A 19,144-nucleotide genomic window follows, 5' to 3' on the forward strand; every position below is an offset into this window, starting at 1 on the left:
ACAGGCCTGGTGATCTACTTCTGAAAAATTAGCCACTGACAACCTTATAGAGTACAGTTCTACTCTGACAACATGGGGTCGCCATGAGCCGTAACTGACTTGACCCCAGCTGGTACTGGTATAGTTAATATATTGTCCCCCAACCAAAAGAAAACAATGAATGGTGACTTTAGAGGGAACAGGCTAACTGTCAGAACTGTTAGGAGTCATCTACTTTAGCCCTTTGTTTTAAAAAGTAAGAAACACTTATTCGTAACAGAACTCAAACTACAACTTCGGAGCAAAGTGGCAGGACTTCACAAAAGGGAGAAGGGTGGAGTGTGAAATGAAATGCCTTGACCCAAGGATAAGTCGAATTAGGACCAGTCAGTAACTCCTGAAACGACAGAAAACAAGTTCTCTGGAAAAACCTCTGCTACTAAATCAATCCTCATTGATACGTCTATGATTAAACATGACCAAGAGCATTGCTAGGGAAATCTAAAAGAAACCACAAAGTAGAGAAAATTTCCTAAAAGTCTGTTTACGTTCATTTCCGTATTATAAATGAGGAAAGTGAGTCACTCCAAATGGTTCAGCAAATAGTATAATTTATGTATAACCACTCTCCTTTGACATCAGTCAAGTAAGTATATGACAATTGTTACTACCCCAATGTGAGCTGCAATGAGACTGAGTTATTCCCGGCTTGTACTGCTACTTTAGAAACTTTGTGATCATAATCTGTTAATTCATAACACTTAATCTTTCAACCCAACAAGCTTCTGCTTACAGACCAGTCTGAATAAGAAAGTATGCCCTAAAGGATCAGGGAAATATTTCCTAAAGTAAACTTATCGCTGGCACAAAGATGCCGCGGCAGGTACCTCCTGTTCCCTTCGTGACCATTTACTATGTATAACACTAGACGGACGCTGCAGTCATGCCAAGAAGTGGGAATCCCAGCCCCATTTTACAGATGGAAGAATGTAGGCTTCGAAATAGTAAATAACTCATCCACGGTCCGGCAGCTCAAAAACCTGACTCTAAGGCCTGTGACTTTAACCACCATGCTGTGATGCAAGGGGCTGAATAACTAAGTACCAGATGAGCAGCATATAAAGAGACAGTGTGACTGGGAAGTCATTCACACTAGTTCAGGTGGGCTTCCCGGAAGAGTGGACGATGGACAGGACCTTGAAGGAGAAGTGAGCTTTCACTGACTAAATAAACAGAACTGAAAAGGAAGGCAAAATCAGAGGGTTGTAGAAGGTCTTTAGGAGAAGAAATGTGAGCTGGAAATAAATGCTGGCCAAGGCCGTGCAGATCCATTTGTAAACGATGGATGTCCCTGTTGGAAGACTTCCAGGGAGACGCAGCAATCCAGGCAGGAAGCAGCGTCCCCGTGATGGCAAGTCAGCACCTTCCTGGGAAGGTGATCGCCTCACCTCTCCATGGGGCCCAGCTCACAGAACGCAAGAAGGCGACAGAGCTAGTGTGACCGCTGCGTGATAGATTACAGCATATAATCACGTGGAGATTTCACCCCAAAAGACAGATGTGCAGAATTTTGTCACTTAACAGGATCAATGAGGAAAGAAGCACATCCCCTTGCCACTGAGAAGCCCCCGGGGCAGCTTTATCTGCAGTGTGGAGAGTGAGGTCGTTTTGAGACAGCTAGAAGTTCACCTTCTAGCCCACCAGCAGGCCCCTGTTGGCACTAAAATTTTATAGGAATAGAGTAAAACGTAACCACTAAATACCAACCGCTCCAAGAATTCAACAATAGGGCTATGTAAGTCAAAGTCCAGGAATCCCTTTTTGATGCAAATGGTTAACCTGCTTGGCTGCTAACTGATAGTTGGTGCTTGGAGTCCACTGAGAGGCACCCTGGAGGAAAGTCCTGGTGATCTGCTTCCAAACAATCAGCCATTGAAAACCCTATGGACAAAACTACAATGAGATAGCATCTCACCCCAGCAAGGCTAGTATTAATCCAAAAAACACAGAACAATAAATGCTGGAGAGGTTGTGGAGAGACTGGAACACTTATACACTGTTGGTGGGAATGTAAAATGGTACAACCACTTTGGAAATCGATTTGGTGCTTCCTTAAAAAGCTAGAAATAGAAGTACCATACGATCCAGCTATCCCACTCCTTGGAATATATCCTAGAGAAATAAGAGGCATCACTCGAATAGACACATGCACACCCATGTTCACTGCGGCACTATTCACAATAGCAAAAAGATGGAAACAACCTAGGTGCCCATCAATGGACGAATGGATAAACAAATTATAGTATATCCACACAATGGAATACTACACAATGATAAAGAACAACGATGAATCTGTGAAATATATCATGGAGGAAGCTGGAGGTCATTATGCTGAGTGAATTTAGTCAGTCACAGACGGACAAATACTGTATAAGACCACTATTGTAAGAACTCGAGAAAAGGCTTAAACACAGAAGAAAACATTCTTTGATGGTTACAAGGGTGGGGAGGGAGGGTGAGGGTTATTTACTAATTAGATAGTAGATAAGAATTATCTTAGGTGAAGGGAAGGACAACACTCACTACAGGGGAAGTCAGCACAACTGGACTAAACCAAAACTAAGAAGTTCCCTGAATACAATTGAACATTTTGAGGGACAGAGTAGCAGGGGTAGGGGTCTGGGGACCATGCTTTCAGGGGACATCTAGGTTAGTTGGCATAACAAAGCTTATTAAGAAAATGTTCTGCATCCTACTTTGGTGAGTGGTGTCTGGGGTCTTAAAAGTTTGCAAGCGGCCATCTAAGAGGCATCAATTGGTCCCAACCACCTGGAGTAAAGGAGAATGAAGAACACCAAAGACATAAGGAAAGTAGTAGCCCAAGAGATAGAAAGGGCCACATAAACCACAGACTTCATCAGCCTGAGACCAGAAGAACTAGATGGTGCCCAGCTACCACCGATGACTGCCCTGACAGGGAACACAACAGAGAGTCCTGGATGGAGCAGGAGAAAGGTGGGGTGCAGAACTCAAATTCTAGTAAGAAGACCCAACTTAATGGTCTGAGACTGGAGGTACCCCAGAAAACATGGCCCCTGGATTCTCTATCAGCCCAGAAATAAAACAATTTCCGAGGCCAACTCTTCAGACAGGGATTGGATTGGACTGTGGGGCATAAAGTGGTACTCGTGACAAGTGTGCCTCTTAGTTCAAGTAGATACAAGAGACTAAACAGGCAGCTTCTGTCTGGAGGTGAGATGGGAAGGCAGAGAGGGTTAGGAGCTGGTTGAATGGACTTGGGGGATCAGGGGTGGAAAGACGGAATGTGCTGTCACAGTATGGGGACAACAATTAGAGTCACATAACAACATATGTATAAATTTTTGTACAGGAAAAAAGAAAACCCTATGGAGAGCAGTTCTATTCTGACACACATAGGGTCACCATGAATCAGAATCGACTGATGGCAATTGGTTGGTGACTGGTAGGTTAAGCCCAGGCTCTGAAGGGCCCAGATAGAAGATTCTAGGGTAGAAACATCTTGTCACATCAACACGGACAAAAAGGACACACTGGTGTGAAAAACTAAGCCAAGTATCCTATGGCAAGTAGAAATAAAGATTCTGACATTACACACTACGAACAAAGCCATGCCTGAGATGTGACTTGGGGTCCCGATGACAAAGTGGGCCTGGGGGGAAACGTGAAGCCTAAAGAATCTATTTAAATGCGGAAGATAATTTATTCTGACCTCTAAATGGAACACTTTAGGGGCAATGTCAAGTGCCTTAGGCCCTCAGAGTGGGAGCCTAGGTTCTGGGACAGCAAAAGCAAAGAACTAAGGGCTTAAATCTGATAGTGAACTGCCTGAGGACTGGGATAATACTGTGTATATACATTAGAATCTCCAGTACCAAGCACAATGCCTAGCATATATTAAGAGCTTATTAAACATTTGGTGAGCAGGCAGAATGTCCATTCTAAGATGCTGTAAACTTCAGTAAAGACAGAATCAGCCTTACCCACAGACGAAATGGCATCGCTTAGATGATGTTCTCTGAGGAGAGGAGGGGCCCCCTCTTTCTCTGAACTTCTCCACCAGCCCTTGTGGCAGGTTTATATATAACTATTAGAGGGTCACTGGAGCCCTGGTGGCTCACTGGTTAAGTGTTTGGCTGCTAACCAAAAGACTGGCTGTTCGAATCTACCAGCTGCTCCCTGGAAACCCTGTGGGGCAGTTCTACTCTGTCCTACAGGATCACTATGAGTCAGAATCGACTTGATGACTATGGGTTTTGGAAACCCTGGTGGCGTCATGGTTAAGAGTTCGGCTGCTAACCAAAAGGTCGGCATTTCGAATCCATAAGGTGCTCCTTGGAAACCCTATGGGGCAGTTCTACTCTGTCCTATAGGGGCTCTCTGAGTCGGAATCCACTCGACGGCAACGGGTTTGGTTTTTTTGGGGTATTACAGGGTCATTCCTCAGTGCCAAACATCACTCCTCTCCCTGGCAAATGGCCCTGGAAGCTGCAAGCTCATAAAGTACTAACATCTAACTGATGTTGCTCTCCAAAGCAGAAGTGACATTGTTACGGATTCAACTGTGTCCCCCCAAAATGTGTGTCAACTGGCTAGGCCACAATTCCCAGTGTTGTGTGACTGTCCACCATTTTGTCATCTGATGTGATTTTCCTATGTGTTGTAAATCCTATCTCTATGATGTTAATGAGGCAGGATTAGAGGCAGTTATGCTAATGAGGCAGGACTCAATCTATAAGATTAGGTTGTATCTTAAGTCAATCTCTTTTGAGACATAAAAGAGAGAAGCAAGCAGAGAGACAGGGGGACCTCATTACCATCAAGCAAGAAGATTCAGGAAATGGAGCGTGTCCTTTGGACCCAGGGTTCCTGCACTGAGAAGCTCCTAGGTCAGAAGAAGATTGATGACAAGGACCTTCCCCCAGAACCGACAGAGAGAGAAAGCCTTGCCCCAGAGCTGGGGCCCTGAATTCTGACTTCTAGCCTCCTGAGAACTGTAAGAGAATAAATTTCTCTGTTAAAGCCATCCACTTGTGGTATTTCTGTTACAGCAGCAGTAGATAACTAAGACAGACATCAAAGGCCTGATCTGAAGAAAATGCCAAAAGCAAGAACAAATATGGAAAAAAGAGGGATGTGCTAAAAAGAAACTGCTTACTTAACAATTTGCCTTCAGCCTCACATAAAGAAGACTCCATCTTTTCTAATACACAGAGGGGCACAGCCATACTTTAAAACCATAGGTAATGTTTGTATTCTGGCCCTCTACGCCCTCTCTCTTACCCTCTCCTTCCTTTGAACTGCTCCTTAACATCAGCTCCAGCTGAACCCACGTGTCCACGTGGCCTGGGTGAAAAGAGACTTCGTTGTGTTAGGTAAACCTCCTAGCTCCTGGTAATTCTATCCTCTCTCATTCAAGTTACCTGCCTTTAATTTGTCCCACCAAACATCAAAGCATGTTCCATAGCTTTGTTGTAACAACTACAGTCGTGTGAAACTGGCCTAGAATAGACAGTAGTATTTATTAAAATGTATATATTATAAATGTGACAACCTAAATCAACTGCAGTAATAAGTATTTAGTTAACTACTTAGTTGTAATATCTATTTAGTTCCTACTCACAGTTACCCTACAGGACAGAGTAGAACTGCCCCATAGGGTTTCCAAGGAGCAGCTGGTGGATTCGATCTGCCGACCTTTTGGTTAGCAGCCAAGCTCTTAACCACTGTGCCACCAGGGCGCCAATTTATTTAAAAGACAAGTGCAAAAAATCCAAACCATAAAAAAAGGAAGAAAATAACAAGTGATTCTGTCAACTCTGTGGCTTTTTAAAACTTTAAAATTAGAAGAGAAGTTGCAGAGGAATGTTGGATTTGATAACATAAAACTTGAAGCCTTTATATCAGAAAACACCTCAAACAAAATTAAAACAGTAATAAATATCTAATTTAAAGTAATTAAAAGTACTTTGATTTTCTTTTGGGCAAAGTGCTCCCTCTTGAAGCAAAAACGTAAGTGGGGCCAATCCTACATTCTATAATGCTAGGCAGAATGAGCGTTTCAGGAATGGACACATGGCCCGTGTCTACCCAGTAAGAGTCAATTCAAGAGGCTGTACTACACTAGGAAAGAGAAGCTCCTTACACTGGGGCAGCTGAGAGGGCTGGATCTATGCTTGATCACTCTGCTTCCAGACAGAAAAGGTCTGCCTGAATCAGGTCACTCCAGAGGAAATCAGAACTGAGAGATGGACAGATTCTGAGTCTGGATGACGTTATTTATGTCCCTGAACTCAGCTCTACCCAAGGGGAGTTTTCTTGAGGCTTCAGTGACATGAGCCAGTAAGTTCCCTTGAAGCTGTTAAGCTAGTTTGAAGCAGCTTTCTGTCACTTACAACCAAAAAAGGAGAAAATGCAAAATTATGGGAAAAAATGATAGACATTACATAAGGGTGGTAATTTTCTGAATATATACTCATATAAATTCATAAGAAAATATTTTACCTCCTAGAAAAATGGGCAAAGGGTTTGAGCAATATGATAAGAGGGTAAATGGTAATAAACGTGAAAATAAAAATATATGATATGAATAATCAAAGAAATACAATTAAAGCATAATTTAGATACCATTTTCACGTATAACGTTTATTTACAAAAAAATTGTAAAAGTCCTTCAAAATGGGAGCAAAGCTAAGGTAAGACAAGCACTCTCAAGGACAGCATGTGGAGGTATAAATCTGTACAAATATTTTTTAAAGAACCACTGGACAATGTATGCACAGACACAGGTTTCTACACTTTGTAACAATAATTCCATTTTTAGGGATCTACCTGAAGTAAATAATCTAAAATAAAGATAAAGCATTATGTATAAGAAATTTCAAAACACGCTGACATCTAAAATGACATTTACAAAGAATTTTTTAAAAGTACGGTAAAATATTTTCATTATATCCTTAAGAGAAAATGGCAGTAAACAAACCTGTATTTATAATATGATTATGACTATTTAAAAACGTATGTAAGCACAGAGAAAAATGAAAGAAAATATGCCAAATGTTCATAGCAGTCATCACTGTGTGGTTGGGTAATATTTATTTTCTTCTTAATATGTTTCCGGATTTTCCGAATTGCTTATAATGAGCATCATCTTGATAACTTGTTGCCTTCGAGTTGATTCTGACTCATAGTGACCCTACAGGACAGAGTAGAACTGCCCCATAGGGTTTCCAAGGCTGTCATTTTTATGGAAGCAGCCTGCCACATCTTTCTCTGATGGAGCGGCTGGTGGGTTCTAACTGCCGACCTCTCGGTTAGCAGCCAAGAGCTTTAACCACTGTGACACCAGAGCTCCATTTTTACTTGCCCCCTTATCCCATTTTCTCAGAAGAGTCTGGTCTCCTTGAGGAAACAGAAAACATCACCAACTCAAAGGATACCATAATTGGAAGGGGTTTTGGAGGTGATCTGGATCAACATCAATCTTAACACAGCCATCACATCCACAGCATCTGACAGATAGTCGTTTGCTCTTTATTTGAAGACTTGCAGTGAGAGTGGGAGGTGAAAGGCACAGAGCTCATCCATATGCAAGAGGGCTCACAGCTCTCACTGTTAGAAAGTTCCTCCTCATACTGACTTGGCACCTCCTGCTGAATTTACTTATGTTGACTCACCTCTTGGTAACTTCAAATCACCGATCCTAGTTCTACTCTCTGGAACAATAAAGTATAATGGTGTTATCATGGAAAGATCATGGCTTTATCAGGAAGACCAAAGTCTGAATTTCAACTACTCCACTTATGAGTTTTATAACCTTGGACAACAACTGTGAACCTCAGTTTCCTCATTTGTAAAGTGGAAATAATGATATCTTAGTTATCTAGTGTTGCTATAACAGAAATATCACAAGTGGGTGGCTTTAAAAAACAGAGAATTTATTTTCTCACAGTTTAGGAGGCTAGAAGTCCAAATTCAGGGCACCCTAGGGGAAGGCTCTTTCTCTCTGTCTACTCTGGAGGATGGCCCTTGTCTCTTTACAGCTTCTATTCCTAAGTTCCTTGGTGATCAAGTGGCGTGTATCTTCCCCTCCATATGGCTTGCCTGCTTGCTTACTCTGCTCTTTTATATCTCAAAAGAGGGCATTATGCTGAGTGAAACAAGTTAATCACAAAAGGACAAATATTGTATGAAACCACTACTATAAAAACTCATGAAAAGATTTACACACAAAAAGAAACAATCTTTGATGGTTATGAGGGAAGGGAAAGGTGGGGAGGGGAAAACACTAAATAGACAATAGGTAAGTGGTATCTTGGGTGAAGGGTAAGACAGTACACAATACCCAGGAAGCCAGCACAACTTGTCCAAGGCAAGGTCATGGAAGCTCCATAGACACATCCGAACTCCCTGAGGGACCAAATTGCTGGGCTGAGGGCTGTGGGAACCATGATCTTGGGGAACATCTAGCTCAACTGGCATAACACAGTTTATAAAGAAAACCTACATTCTACTTTGGTGAGTAGCGGTCTGGGGTCTTAAAAGCTTGTGAGTGGCCATCTAAGATACTCCATTGGTACCACTCCATCTGGAGCAAGCGAAAATGAAGAAAACCAAAGAGACAAGGGAAAGATTAATCCAAAGGACTAATGGACCACAACTACCACGGCCTCCACCAGACTGAGCCCAGTACAACTAGATGGTGCCCGGCTACCACCACCGACTGCTCTGACAGGGATCACAATAGAGGTTCCAGGACAGAGCTGAAGAAAAATGTAGAACAAAATTCTAACTCACAAAAAAAAGACCAGACTTACTAGTCTGACAGAGACTGGGGAAACCCCAGGAGTACAGCCCCCAGACACCCTTACAGCTCAGTACTGAGGTTACTCCTGATGTTCACCCTTCAGCCAAAGATTAGACAGGCCCATAAAATAAAACGTGACTAAATGTGCACACCAGTCCAGGGGCAAGGACGAGAAGGCAGGAGGAGACACGAAAGCTGGTAATGGGGAACCCAAGGTCAAGAATGTTGACATGTCGTGGGGTTAGCAACCAATGTCACAAAACAGTATGTGTAGTAATTGTTCAACGGGAAACTAGTTTGCTCCGTAAACCTTCATCTAAAGTACAATTTAAAAAAATTGACTTAAGACGCACGCTACACTAATACTGCCATATTAACATAACAAAGAAAAATCCCATTCCCAAATGGGACTATAATCACTGGTATATCAAAAAAAACCAAAACCGTTGTCGTCGAGTCAATTCCAACTCCTAGGGGTTAGGATTTATAACACATTTTGGGGGAGGACACAATTTAACCCATAAAATTCCACCTTTGGCCCCCCAAATTTGGCCCCCACATGCAAAACACATTCACCCATCACATGATCCCAAAAGTCATAAATCAACTCCAAGTCCAAATTCTCATCTTTTGAACCATCTAAATCAAGTATGGGTGAGACTTTAGGCGTATTCTATCCTAGGAAAAAATTCCTCTTCATCTGTGAACCTGTGAAATCTAGAAATACAAGTCATCTGCTTCCAAAGCACAATGGTGGTACAGGCACAAGGTAGATTTTTCCATTACAAATAGGAGAAATTGGAGGGAAAAAGGCATAACGGGCACCAAGCAAGTCCAAAACCCAGCAGAACAAATTACATTAGCTCTCAAGGCTTGAAATAATCCCATTCTCCTGGACCATGTGGATAATGGCCCTGCCCTCCAGACTCTGGGTATTGGCCATGTCCTCTGGATTCTGGGTGGAGGCCCCTCGGCCCTGGGCTTCAGGCCCAGTGGGATGTCAACTTTGCTCCCTCAGCTTTTGGCAGCCCCATTCTCCTAGACCACCTGAGTGGTGACTGCACACCCTCGGCCCTGGTAGGCCCCATTCTCTTGCCCCCTGGACATGGCAACCCCACTCCCTCAGCTTTGGGCAGCTGCCCCATCTTCTTGGCCCAACTGAACAGTAGCCCACACTCCAGAACCGAGTTGGTGGAAATGTGACTCTTTGAAACCTAAGAGGTCATAGATCCACCCTCTGAAACTCAGGAGGCTTTGGTTCCACCCTTTGAGACCCAGTATCTTTGGCTTCTTTCCCCCCTCCCTTAACCCATTACTTACTATAAAATACAAGATGTAAAAGGGCTAGTGTGTTTTCGGCTGTACGCATGTTAGCTATAACATGTTAGGGACAAGTATGACTTTGTAATTGTCTTTATTTGGAGATTATGTATGGTTTAAGGAGATGTGTACATGTGCCAAGTTGACACGGGGTGGACTGTGATAGTTAATTTTATGTGTCAACTTGGCTAGGCTGTGATTCTCAGTGGTTTGGCAGACACTGGACTGATTGCTCTTCCATAATGTAATATAATGTAATCACTTCTATCATGCGATCGGATATGATCAGCCAATCAGTTGAAAAGGGAGATTCCTTGGGGGTGTGGCCTGCCTCCAGTATACAAGTGGATGGTCCAGCAAGGCTCGCTCTCTCTCTCCACCCTGCACTCCTGTCATTGCCCGACCTCCGGTTCTTGGGACATAAGCTTGCAGAAGTCTTCAGCCGGCCGCCTGACCTGCAGATTCTGGATTCACCAGCCCCTGTGACCCACTGAGCCAGCAGATGCCTCCAGCCTGCCTCCTGACCTGCAGATTTTGGATTCACCAGCACCTGTGACCCATTAAGCCAGCAGACGCCTCCAGCCTGCCGCCTGACCTGCAGATTTTGGATTCACCAGCCCCTGACCCACTGAGCCAGCAGAAGCCTCCAGCCTGTTGCCTGACCTGTAGATTCTGGGTTTAGCAGCCCCCGTAACCACATGAGCTAGCAGAAATCTTCAGCCTGCCGCCTGACCCACGGATTTGGGACTTACCAGGCCCCACAATAGTGTGTGCCATTTCCTTGAAGCAAATCTCTCTATGTATATTTACAAAGACACTTCACTGGTTTTGCTCCTCTAGAGAACCCAGACTAAGGCAATACTCATCTCTCAGACAATGAAAAAAAGATTCCATGTGCAAGGCACCTAACATGGTAAACAGCAGACATGTATTAAAGGTTCTTTTATCCTGAGGGCTAGGCACATTGCCTAGACTACAACATGAATTCAAAAGTGTTTGCTGAATGAATGATTTGTTTTTCAACAAGCTGTGAATTAACCTAATCAAAAAGTAATTCACCACATTTCCCCAGCATATCTTTGAGAATGCTAGAAAGAACATGTGATGCTCTACGTAATTCAGATATTTCAGTTTTACCCTTACTTATCACTCTAATAAAAGGAAAAGAGATCTGACTAGCCCAGCCAATGCTCTACTTGAAGCTATGCTGCTCTCAGTGAGTACGCTTCTATTATAACTGCTCATGAACAATCTACTTAATATTCTAGTCAAGAATTATGCTTACAATAGGCATCAAGAACACTACAGTATAGTTTTTGAAATCCTTTTCTATTTTTTTTTTTCCTCATCTGATTTTTGGGGAGGCTCTTTGTAACCTCTCAAAGAACTTTCAAGAAAAAAAAAAGCAACCAAAAAACAAGATCTCTTTGTGATAACCAAGATAATCAGTAACTATATTTGCTAGTTCTTTACATGCTGGGATCCCTGGTGGCGCGGTTAAGATCTACGGTGAGCTACGGCTGCTAACCAAAAAAGGTCAGCAGTATGAATCCACCAGCTGCTCCTTGGAAACTCTATGGGGCAGTTCTACTCTGTCCTACAGGGTCACTATGAGTTGGAATTAACACGACAGCAACAGGCTTACACACTGGGGTCTAATATATCAGGGTATGAAGACCTGAACATACTTAAGGCAGACTGGTGCTTTCTGTTGCCCCCGCTCTCCTCCTATTCAATTCTGTCTTCACATTTTCAGTTCTATTCTTTCCAGTAAGGAGATCAGGTACTCAGAACTAACAGGAGCAAAACGTGACTTTTGTTTTCTCTGTTAACTGTTAATATTGCACCAGGTGCCCTTGTACAGTGGTTCCTATCCCTTTAGATTCCTTTTTAGATTTCTGGCAAACCTCCCCTCCTCTGAGCCAGAAATTTTCCCAAAATGGTTCATATTGGTTCCTGCTCATTCCTCTTTGGTTATGTGACTGTGATTTCATTATCTTAGGATAGAAACAGCTCTAGTGATTTTATTTAATAGCCTCGCCCTTTTTCTTTTTCCTCTGGACTGCAGCAGGATATCAAGTGGGAATTTTCCTGTTTCCCCATAACTGCAGCTAAGGTTAAAGCTGAAGACTAAAATACACCCACATTTTAAAATACAGAACCTACCTACAGGACTTACTAAGAGGCATCAGTTCAGAATAAGACTTACTATCAACCACTAGGACCTCTCCCTAGGCAGTGAAAGAAGAGACCGTAGACAAGAGTGAGGAGGGTGGCTCTTTGAAGAGAGGCTTTTCCGTGAGGGAGAAGGAAAGGAGTTATTTTGCTACCTAAAGACAAGAGAAGTGGGTTCCAAGAGAATCCATTTTAAAAAAATAGGTATGCCTACATCAAGGGAAGATAGGCACTTTATTTTCTAGCTGGAAATCTGTTGGATCAGCATACCTGAGCTACCTGAGCCAAGGAAAAGAGAGCTGGAGAGCATGGTGAGGCTGAGAGAGGAGGCAGCAATGAAGTTATCTGCCCCCTTCATTTGACATGGCCAGGATACATGACTCTCCTAACTAAGGGTCAGTAGGCACTGAGAAAGGTTGCTGAACTCTAGCTGACGTCCCATACTTCACCCAAGAGGGAAGATCATAAGGAAAGGGGATCTCAGATTCTGGGTGGACAGCGTTTGGAGGGTCTGAGGGAGTAGACTCAAACTTCTCTTATCAAGAGCTATGTACTAGAAAAGGAAGGACTTTGGAGACCCTCAGAAGAACCCACACATGGGAGAACCAGTGAATGGATGCTTGTCACATGCAGGCTTTTACAATTAGCTTGAGCCAAACAAGCAAGAACAACTAACCAAGCAGAGAATCCTAACCTCACCACAGGAGGTGAAATAAGGAAGCATTTCCTCCTTCCCCTCTTCTCCTACCTACTGGAACATGTTAGAAGAACTCATGGCCAGAAGAGGGAGGATGAACAGGTTGTGAGGCCACTTGAGCCACTGAAAGGTCAAGTCTTTGTAGGATGAAGGGAGGAAAAGAGTTTGAATTTAATTTAAAGTTAAAATTTTGAAACAATACAAGACTATTCTAATAATTGACTGGAACCCTCTGGAATCTAGTCAATTAAAGTATTATCAATTGAGTACAATTGGGTACTATGATACATAACTGTATCATGTATAAAGAGAGCAGTAATTGAAATTTGATACCCAAATAAGTTAAAACTCAACAAATATAGTTAGTTATGTCTTCTCAATGAGTTAAAACTCTTCAACAAATATATTTAGTTATGTCTTCCCAAACTTCCATCTTCTTTTAGAACGAGGACAGCCATATTAATATTATGTGATATTCTTTTTTTCTCCCTTGTCTGAGTTATCTGTGACTGTACATTCAGGATACGTATGACTTTGATATCTCCTACAACAGCACAATAAAAATAACCTGAAAGAGTAATCGGAAGTGAGGGTCCTTAAAGCGTCCCTACTCCACCCATACAATGCAGAAATTCAGGCATGCTGGAGGCTTCTGTTAGACTCCCAGGAATGACTGCAGGGCCTGAGGAGCAATAACTAAATGGGGCAGAGATGGGATAATATAAGCATTCAAAGAGGAGGCCTGGAAACTCTTTGGTAGTGTGAAATATGGGAAGAATTCATCCAGATGGAAGATTCAAGATGCTCACTTCTATAGAAGGGTGGGAAGGTGATATTATACATCACCAAGGGCAACATCACTTGGAGTGTCTCCTAACCCATTCCCATAATAACTTGTGCCAAATTCCATTAGAAGGGGAGAGACAGAGAATTAAAGGGATGGGGAGAAATGTATTAAAATCAATTAGGAAATCAACAGGCACACTAAGAAAATGAAAAAGATCAGATTGAAGTTCTTTCCCACTTTACCATGAGTAACACTAACGACCTTGGTGGAGGATATTTGTGTTAAGAGTTGTACCACCTGCCTGCCTCCATGAGCAACTGCCTTCTTTACCACGAGATTAGAAGAAATGGATGGTGCCTGGCTACGATTACTGAACATTTTGATTAAAGATTCTATAGAAGAATCCTGATCAAAAGGGGAAAATGCTAAAGAGAATTTCAAATTCTCATGGAATCCAGACTTTCTGTAACCACTGAGGCTGGATGAACCCCCGAAACTACTGACCTAAGATAATCTTTAAACTGTAAAAGCAAAAATATCCCCTAAAATCTTCTTTAAACAAAACAATAGTTTAGCTTAATTAGTAAAGAATGTCTGCCTTGAGCACTGTGCTCTTTTAAAGAACTATATGGGATCAAACTGACAACAGCAACTCAAAAGAGTAAATAGAAAACTTAGGGGGCAGTGAGTTTATGTTGATGAGGGAGGAATAATTCAGAAAAGGAGGGTGAGAATGGTAATCAGTGACACTGAATTGTACATGTAGAAATTGCTGAATTGGTGTATGTGCTGCTGTGTATATTCTCAACAACAACAACAAAAATACAATAAATTATTTTTTAAAAAAATAGTTGTGTCACCATAAGGCAGCAAAAATTCTGCAGCCTGACCAAAAGTTAGCCCACATCATCAGGACTGTCAGCCTAAAGAAAAGGTGCTGGAGGGCCCAAGAGAATAACTGGCACAAATATTTAACAATAAACATTTGTTAAAATGAGAATGAAGTGGTGTAACAGGAGGACTCTACAACCATCAAACAGAATGTGAATTACTCTAAAGACCCTGTCAAGAAAAAGGATTTTGTAGATTATACTGATAGGGATTTGAGAAAAGAATACTTTCATAATCCTCATTATTTATTAATTTGGCCACTTCAGTTATATTGAATCCCCAGGTTAATTATGGCCCATAGGAGTTAAGAAATTAAATTTAAGGTAAGTGTTAATCGTTGAAAACTTAGTATTTATATTTTAATTGGGGCTTCAATATCTTAGACCAAAGTCACAAGTAACGTAAGAATTTCAGGCGCCATTACAGGGAGAAGAGGAGCCTCCTGAGGATGAACTGCGTTTTGTTCTTTGTTTTTTTGTTTTGTTTCTGTGCTTTAGGTGAAGGTTTATAGAGCAAATTGGTTTTCCATTCAATAGTTCATACCTAAATTATTCTGTGACACTGGTTGTAATCCTGGCAATCTGCCAATACTCTCCCCATTACCACCCTGATTTCCCCGTTTCTATTCTTCCAGTTTTCCTGTCCCTTTCTGCCTTCTCATCTTTGCTTTCGGGCAGATGTTGTCCTTTTGGTCTCATGTAGGTGATTTTTCTAAGGAGCACTTTCCTCATATGTGCTATTATTTATTTATAGGCCTGTCTATTATTTGGCTGAAAGGTGATCTCCGGGAATGGCTTCAGTTCCAGGTTAGAGGGTATCTAAGGGCTGTAGTCTCAGGGGTTCCTCCAATCTCTCTCGGACCAGTAAATCTGATCTTTTCTATGAATTTGAATTTTGTTCTATATTTTTTCCCCACTCTAACCAGGAACTTCTACTGTGATCCCGGCTGGAGCGGTTGGTAGTGGTAGCTGGGTGCTGTCTAGTTGTTTTGGTCTCAGGCTAGAGGAGGCTGTGGTTCCTGTGGTCCATTAGTCCTTTGAACTGTTTCTTTGAGTCTTTGGTTTTCTTCACTCTCCTTTGCTTCAGATGGAAAGAGACCAATAGTTGTATCTTAGATGGCCACTCACAAGCTTTTAAGACCCCAGATGCTACTCACCAAAGTAAGATGTAGAACATTGTCTTTACGGACTATGTTATGCCAATCAGCCTAGATGTCCCCCGAGACTATGGCCCTTAGCCTTCAAGCCCAGTAACTCATGGACTAGGCATTTTTATTGCTCTTCAACTCATACAATATTCACAGTCTAGTACTATACATTAGAGCCATTAATATAGTATTCTTCTACAAAGCTGACACTTCTGACTAAAGCTACCAAGGCAAATGTTTCGAGTTTTTCTTTTATTCTTACATTCACTAGTGCTGAATTTGGGCTGATCCATCCATATTGCCTATCTGTATTGCTCAAACCTCCTTATGATCACTGAATTAATGAAATGGTAGCCTCACAGAACCATAGGTACATGATTCTTATGTCATACTATTGAGTTTTTTTAAGTCTGGCATAAAATTTCCTATGCCAGAAACCAAACCATTGCCACTGAGTTAATTCCAACTCATAGCAACACTGCAAGACAGAGTAGAACTGCCCTGTAAGGTTTCAAAGGAGCAGCTGGTGGATTCGAACTGCCAACCATTTGGTTAGTAGCTGAACGCTTAACCACTGTGCCACCAGGGCTCTGCAAAATTTCCTATAGCCCATGAATAAAATAAACTCACTAAGTTCTGAGTACTTCAGCTATCGCCTAATAAGCTATCTGTGATGAAGACCTAAAGTGATATGGGAAACTCTAAGGTGATAACTTCTCCATTTTGAATGTTTTTGAATTGTTTGGGGAAAAGAGAGGAAGAGTGAGAAAAAGGTGAACTCACCGCTGTAGGACCAAAAAAAAGAAACTTACTGTATTCAAAACTAAGAATTGCATATTAGTTGGGAACTCAAATACCTCTGAATTACAGTACTTTTTTGGAAATAAACAAGGAATTGGACTGTAACGCCGTATCTAGCTTGACTAGAGACAACACAACCGCAAAGAGAATAATGTGCACTTTCACCCCTAAGGACCTGGGAAATAAGCACAAACAAAATATCCAAGGGCTTAAAAATTAGCTGTGGGAAATAAACCACAGCTAAATAGAGAAGAAAACAGTTGATCCCAGGGGAAACAACTTGATAGTAATGCGGGATGCAGTTAAGAGCAGTGACATAGTAATCCACCATTACTGTTTGTTTAATCCAGTCACTCTGAGCAAAGGTAGCTGCAATGAGGGAACTGTACTCTCTGCTCCAGCATCTGGGGAATCCAGGGATTTCCAGCACAAAGACCCATCAGTTGAAGGGCAATGTGACAGGAGATTCAGGGAGATTGGTTGGCTAATGGACGAGGGAATAAATTCTCCCAGAATGCTCCCTGTTCCAACCATTGTAAATGAAGTCGTCCTTCAGATAATCTGTATGCCTGTTTCTTTTTCCCATTTTCAATTTATAATAACAATAACGACCCAGACATAGGACATTTCCTGGACTTTAATGACTGTCTGAGGTTAATGGCCCTCAACTACTCCTCAGGCCATCAACCCCTCCCAGCTGGTCATTAATCTCCAGGAAATATCCTGTTCCAGGGTCATTATTGTTTCAATATCAACTATACCTTAAAAGCTTTATGGATTCTGCAAATACAGATCTCTTGCCAATAGAGGTTATAAAACCTGTTTAGAATTCCAAAATTATCTTGAGTTTGACCTTCGGAGATGTTTCGGTCAAAACTAAAATTGGCTTAAGAAAACATTCATCTTTATTTTTGTTTTTTTATTTACATTTGCTCAAGAAAGAGGTCTATTAAATGTTACAACGAGCCAAACAAAAATCAGTTAATACTGGGAGAAAAAGGTCAGCTTTAATAGTCAGCACCCATTCTCCTGAGCACAACCAGCATGACCCCGCCTTTACGAACACAATGTTATTTGTGAAAATGGTTCCCTGAAATGACTTACGTGTTTAATGTTATCAGGTTACATCCCATGCATACAATTTTCAAAATATTCCCTAAATCTAAAGTCCATATCTTTTTTCACTTTCGTAAGAAATACCCCCATGTATACATTAATATTATTTCAACACACATTCCATGCACAGCAGACTATTCTATGTGAGGAGGGGCTAGACATGGGTGAAATATAACTTCTGGAAGGGGCCGATATTAAGATTCTGACTCAGCAGCAATGGGGAAGATGTCTGGGCAGGAAGCATCTGAGAATTAAAGTGCCAGTACAGGGAAAGCAGGGGTTAGTGCACCTGTTTGGAACAAAGAAAATCCAACAAATGGTCACAAGGGCATGCTCCAGTAAACAGGCAGTCCACAGAAACAGGCGGACTTGGGGCAGGCAGGGTCTTGGAGAGATGTGGCAGCCATGAATGGGCCCCAGCTTCAGGCAAGGTTTGAGGGTCAGAGACCCAGGCATGGAATTTCAGACAAGAACCGAGTCTAACGGCAGAATTAGTCAGAACTGCATTCCCAGGTAGACTCCTGGAGTTCTAGACTAGAAGAACGAGGTGGGACACTGGTCACAGGAACAAGGCGTGAGTTTAGATACCAGACCTGGAGCACACAGTCAAAGAAGACAGAAAGGTAGGCTGACTGGATTCTACCTGAGTCGAGTCCCCATGCTCAGTGATGGAGTGATCTCAGAGCTGAATCTTGGGCTGCAGCGCTGTGGGGCAGAACATCAAACAGATTACACCTCGCTAGCCACTCTAAGATTCCATTTTCAAAAGGAAAAAAATATTTTCTTTCAAATAAGCCCATTTGAAAATTTTACTCTAGGCGTATAAACGTAAAAACTGCAAGGTATGGGGACTCCAAGCAGGGAGCAAAAGAAAACAGTAACATCCCAGAATTTTCAAAATAAACTCTTCATCAGAAAGAAAAAAATCATTGAACTCATAGAAAATAGAACAATGTATCGCGTTTGCCTACTTGTCTGCTACTGTAACACTTTCTGCAAGTACCAAAGTTCACATACTAATTGCTACTAGAATATTTGAACTGCGAAATCAGGAAAGCATAATACAAGAGATAAATTAGAAACAGACCCTGAGACAAGGACTTGAGTGTCAGTGGTCTATCTGGAGAACTCAGATGATTCTGAAACCCCTCGTCTAATTTGAGAATAAAGATTGAGACAAGGTTGGAGGTAAGATTTCCTCAGAGGGCTGTGCTATGAGTCTACATTCCCCAAAGGGGAGGTGGGAGCGCTTCTCCTGCCAAGCCTAGTGAGATGTGTGTATCGAGACAGATGGCTGGGAGAGCTGCTTCTCCCTTTGCTTCAAGACAAATATGGTAGACAGAATAATGGCCACCCCCAAAGATGCAAAATCCTAATCCCCACGAC

Source organism: Trichechus manatus, unplaced genomic scaffold (assembly GCF_000243295.1).
Source record: "Trichechus manatus latirostris isolate Lorelei unplaced genomic scaffold, TriManLat1.0 scaffold00076, whole genome shotgun sequence".
Taxonomy (NCBI): Eukaryota; Metazoa; Chordata; class Mammalia; order Sirenia; family Trichechidae; genus Trichechus; species Trichechus manatus.